The sequence below is a fragment of the Lolium rigidum genome, chromosome 4 (assembly GCF_022539505.1).
Source record: "Lolium rigidum isolate FL_2022 chromosome 4, APGP_CSIRO_Lrig_0.1, whole genome shotgun sequence".
Lineage (NCBI taxonomy): Eukaryota > Viridiplantae > Streptophyta > Magnoliopsida > Poales > Poaceae > Lolium > Lolium rigidum.
The window spans coordinates 232,208,802-232,214,801 of record NC_061511.1 but is presented as its reverse complement, the minus strand read 5'-3'; positions in this window follow the sequence as shown (position 1 = coordinate 232,214,801).

Here is a 6,000-nt window from a genome sequence, read left to right as displayed (position 1 = left end):
ATAACTTAATACTCCCTCCATTTCTAGATATAGGGTGTATAGTTTTTGGCACAGAAATTAAGAAATCGCATATTTAAGGCAAGTTACACAAGTTTTGGGCAAGAGTACCTCTAACTGATTTCTTTGGGAAAATAGAGAAGTTTGCATGAGCTAAGAAAATGCAATCGAATTCGTAAAAAAATGTCCAAATAAGTTGTTCTACACAATACACCTTATATTTTGGAGCTTTTTCAAAATAATTATACACCTTATATCAAGGAACAGAAGGATTATAACTTAACACAAATAAGTTTGGAAGATTTATCTTTTGTTTAAAGCTCTCATGGCATCTGACCTCGTAGTCTTTTGTTTAAAGCTTAACAAAGCTCATAAGGGGTTCTTACAAGTTGACGTAACATAGAACCAATGACTTCATCTCACTGCGTACCACCAAAGTCTTTTATAAGGAGGGCCGGAGAAGCCTTTCCTAGCCAAAAGAGGAATAGTTTATTCATCATGTCATTCCTTTGTATTTCAATTATCTAATCCTACTGATATTTGTATTGTTTATACGTGCACACTGTGGATTCAGAACTGATAGGTTTTTAGGCATAGGAAGCACCCGGAACTACCGATAAATAACTAGAACTACAACATGCAGTTGCCAATTCTCACAACCATAAGGGCTCTTGCTCCCGCTGTGCGACATCAGCTACTCTCGCTCCAACTTGTAACCGCTAAGGATAATATCTCTATTAGATATTTTTAATTCTTTTCTATTATGCATCATATCATCTATGTTTTTATCAAATAAAATTATTTTATAAACTCTAATTACTTTATTTTACCCTCTCATAAGGTTTATATAATAAATCTCCTCTTGTCTTCTCATTTAACAAACCCTAACTTCAAAACTATCAAACAATAAAGTTAATTTTTTTTTATCTCTATCCACCTCTGGACTCCAAATTCAAAATTTATTTTAGTTGACTAGTAAATATACCCGTGCGTTGCAACGGGTTAATCATGTGTTGATAATAGAAGTCTCCAATCTTCTATTTCTCCTCCTAACACTTGATCACCTCAATTTTGTCACCTTGTCTAACCTTTTGGACAAAACCATTTGCATAGCGTGAAATTCGCCTAAATATTGATTGACACATTTAACCATAGCCTCGGTTCGCTCTTTCCCTGTTATTCTTCTCCAACATACTACACTTTGCGAAATCCAAGGAATTTAGAGAATGGACTATCCAAATATCTTGCAGTATTCCTTAATGAAGTGTGCAATTTGAGAATAATTTTGTCACCGGATCATGTGATCCTAACTCTAGAACTAAATACCTCGGATATTAAAGGGTCTGTCAGTTTGTAATACTTTCATTCCTCTTAACTATGAATCTCAATAGAAACAATGCCTGGCGACAACCAACAAATAGGTTACTCCTCGATATGTCAAAGACACCTTTATATTTAACTCAAACAATGTTGTTTCAACAAATCATCAGTAGAGCAAATAAATTTTTTGTTACGAAACTGCAAAAAGATTGCATTTTGTTTTCTCTGAAAGATACAGTTGAATTTGCCTCACGCTGTAATAATTTGAAAGCTCAAATAATTTATGAAGATATGTTAACTCTTGAATACTCAGCGATCTTGTCAGCATGAACTTTGATTTAATGCTTGTATTAGTGTGCATACGCCAACAGCTAAGCCAGAAAACTGGGTTACAGTCCTCATCTACCTTGCCCTCAAGTTCTTCTGATCGTAAATCATCACTATCCCTGTCAGCTGTCACATTCGATGAAAGGGTGCACAACTTTCAAATGAGCGAATGTTTAAATCTGCTCCTAGAAAAATTGGATCCAGGTATACTTCGTCCAATAATTTCAGAAATATGGAATCATGAAATTGGGCCCAGAAACCTCTGCATATTAGAGAAGCACAAAAAAGTACCGTGAACTGAAAAAATAAAAACACACCAATTTAAATCGAAGCAAGTAGTACTGAGTAGTCAAGTACAGCTAAGCTCAGCGTAGTGATCAGGGGCAACATCTTCTAGCGGAGTTGGCTCACCTGTACCTCGTACCTGATGGTGCATGGCAATTACCAGGCCTTAGATTGTTGATGAAAGCCAAAGCCTGCTTTATGCGGGCATGTGGAGTAAATTACATAAATCTACCACATTTATGGCAGTGGTAACGCGTTAGTACCATTCTTGGAATTTTTTGCTAAAAACTACCACTTGTGAGGTAATCCTTAACAGATAGCACAAACCGTTGGTTGATAGTGTTTTAACCACCATGGCCCCATTGTCAGACGTGACGTGGCCAAACGGCCGTCAACTCGCCCGCTCCAACCGCGTCCCTGGCGCCCCCGTCTCCGGCTGTGGCCATGCTGCCACGCACGCGTCCCTTCAAGGCCCCGCCTTGCTCGCTCGACGCCGGCCTGCCGCGCCCTTCTCCAACACCCGCTGCGCCATGATGCTCACACCAGCCGCCCTGTCTCCGGCTCCGCCACCCGCGATCCCGGTCGGCTGCACCTCGACGTGCCCGTGCCGGCTGCGCTTCACCGCGCCTCATCCGACCGCTGCGCCGCCCGTTCCAGCTGCCGCATTCTGGCTCCCCCAAGCTCGCCCAACCTGCTCCTCCTCCGCATGCTGCTCTAGTGCTCCTCGACGTCTACCAGCAGCGGGCCATACTGGTGCTCGCGCTGGCCTGCATCCCCATCGCCGTCCTCTGGACCAACACCACCTAGATCCTCCTCTTCTACGCCCAGGACCCGGACATCGCTGCCGAGGCCGGCGCCTGCGCGCGCTGGCTCATCCCGTCCCTCGTCCCCTACGTGCCGCTCGCGTGCCACGTCCGATTCTTGCAGACGCAGAGCATCATCGTGCCGGTCATGGCCAGCTCCGCCGTCACCGCGCTCACCCCCGTCCTCGTGTGTTGGGCGCTCGTGCACGGCGCTGGCATGGGGAGCAAAGGCACGGCGCTAAGCGGCGCCATCTCCTGCACCACCAATCTCACCGTGCTGGCCCTCTACATCGGGTACGAGGGCACGGCCCAGGCGGCGAAGAAGCCATTGGCGGCGATGTCGTCAAAGGGACTCGCGGTGGCATTGCGTGGAGTTATCCGTGCTCCGAGCGTGGGACTGCACGCACGGAAGGTGTTTGACGAAAAGCGTGGCGAGGCATGAGGGACTTGCCGTCCTTCTTCGGGGAGAGCAGCATCCGGAAATGCATATTGCAGCTAGCACATGCACATGGTCACTTATAAATCGCATGTACTGCAGCTGAGAGCACGGAATCAGACAAGAACCACATCGGCTTGCACTTGAACGAGCTCGTCTGGGCCGCGCCGAACTGGTCGTCGCCGTCCTGTTCCCCACGCTCCAACGCAGCCATAGTAGGGAGAAGCACAAGGTGCAACCGGTCAGCGGCGCCGGCGACCTGGGGGTGCGCGACTTCCGATGCATCATGCATGGTGAGCAAGCAAATCGTGGGCATCCTGCTCACCGTGTCACCTCCGCCACTTTGTGCGCCGCCCAGCGTCTCCTGCTCTATCCTTCATCTCCAGCTCCCCGCTTGCCAAGAGAGTGCACACCTTCGCCGGCACCCCCGCCCTCATGGTCTCCGTCATGCTCCTCCTGTGGTTGCGACCGGCTTGGTCTTAACCAGCTCCGTCCGGCATCTAACGAGAGAAAACGGCCGTTGGCCTGTTAGTGGGCCCGCGTGGGTTAAACTTCTCTCACCTTGCTGTTTGTTCTATCTGTTACGGATTACCCTACAAGTGGTAGTTTTTAGCAAAAAATTCCAAGAATGGTACTGACACGTTACCACTGCCCCAATTGTGGTAGATTTGTGTAATTCACTCGGGCATGTGACATCGCTCCAGACGCGGATATGCACGAACGCATCGCGCAACACGCTGGAGCCGGAACTGCTGCTTGAATGCGTCCTCTGCCATGCCAGATTGCCAGAGACGAACTCCAAGACTCGTCCAGGGTGCCACTCCAAGTGCCGGCAACCAGAAAAAAGCTCGACGTAGATTGGCAGTGGTGAGAATACCAGGTTGATGTCCGAGTTCTCCTCGGCGAGGAGCCTCGTGTTGCAGGCCGCGAGCGCTCGCAGTCCACCGGAATCGGATTGCGGCGGCTCCCTCGCCAGCCCTACTTCGATCTCCATCGCCGGAGTGGGACCTCCGGAGGGTGACGTACTGCGCCGCTGCAGGCGATACATTGCTCATGCCGATCCTCATCAGACCGTCAAGGAAGGCGCATATCTGCTCCCGCCGGCTTAATGCCCACACCAGAACACGACGGGCGCCTGCACCGCCACGCCAGCGCTGTGCTACTTCTCCGGCAACAGGTAAAGAAGGTCCTCGACGAGCACGCTGGAGGGGAAGCTGCTATCGCACTTAGTGCAGGATTTGGGCCGGTCGCCAAGACAATGGTCGAACGTGGCTAACTTGCTCATGGACGACCGACTTGGGCTGCAGTTGTCAACTCGGCGAGCGGGGTGACGTTGCAGTCGAGCGGCCTGAGGTGGTTGGCGTGCATCCAGAGCGCAGCGTTTACAAGACTTCTCCTCGTCGTAGTTGCCGGTGCCTCTGCTGGTACCCTAGAGTTTTCAGCCGACAATCAAGGTCGGGATGTTTTTGTTCGATGGGATTCAATTTGATCTGATTTGTAGAGGATGCTGCTTTGGTTGGAGGAAGGTGTGGCTTCCGTTTTTATCTCCTCCCACGGCCAATGTGCTCCAAACTGAGACCGGATTGTCATAGGGCTCTTGGCTGGTATACGGAAAGAAAAGACACGAGTCAAAACGTTCAAAATAGGAAACCAAACCCAACATTGATGGTAATATAAATTTGGGTGGGAGGGTAAACCGGTTCAAAAAAGTGTTGGACCGCAAGAAACCTTATTTTCTTTATTATTAGGTATAGATATAGATTTCAAATATTCTTGCTAACAGATTTTGAAAGAAAAGAAGAAGAGAAAATTTTATAACAAAAATCCTAACCCCTCTAACCTAGCCCAGCTAACCCTGCTCCTGGCCCATCTCTCCCTCCTCTCTTTCTCTTCCGGCCAGCTCAGCCATATCCCTCTTCCTCCCCTTCTCCCTCTGGCCTGGCCCAGCCCACCAGCGAACCTGTACGTCGATGTCCTTATCGTCTCTAATTCCACGAGAACGACGCGCCGGTAGTGGTCCTCCCCCCAACAACCGCGCCCACGTCCCTCACCTTTCCCTCTCCATAAACTCCCATTCGAGGCTGCCTGGAAACCCTAGCTGCCTCCTCCTCCCTCTCACGCCGCCGCCCCATCTCCCCTCTCTTTTTCTCTCTTTCTTGTGAAGCAACATAACCCACCGCTGCTACCTCGCCATCTCCATGTCGCTTCTGGCCGCCCCTCGTCATTCTGAGAGCACCACCAGAACCCCCTCGTTCTCCTCCATCTCCGGGTGCAAGAAATCGATTGGGAACCCGTAAATCATCACCGGTGTCGGCTTCTTCTCCACCATCGGTGGCCGCTTCTTCGACCATGGCGACGCTGAACGCCCTCCTTTGGCCATTCTGCCTCCTCCTATGGCTCTCTGGTGATCTTCTCTACCTCCCAGTCCTCTTTCCCCCTGGTTCGACCTGCCCACGTTGACCTCCTCTCCTCCGCCACAGATGGTCGCCATCGGCGCCCTCCGGTGGCTCTTTGGCGATGGCGCAACCTCACCTTGGCTCCCTGCGACCACATGCACCTCCTGTGCCAGCTCCCATGACCCCGCGCGCACCAACTCACCGAGACCGAGCTCGACTACGCCGGTGACCACCTCGCCTCCGCACGCATGGTTGTTGCGCTGGCAGACACGTCACCCACTAGGCACCACCGTCAGTGGCTCGGGCTAAGCCCCCCTCGGTGAGAAAATCTCCCAACTCCAGATCTATCATTTTTCATCAAGGCCCTTGCACATCTTACTCCTTAATCCGCAGTCCCTATCTATGACACTTTCAACAAAACCCCCTGCATACTTTT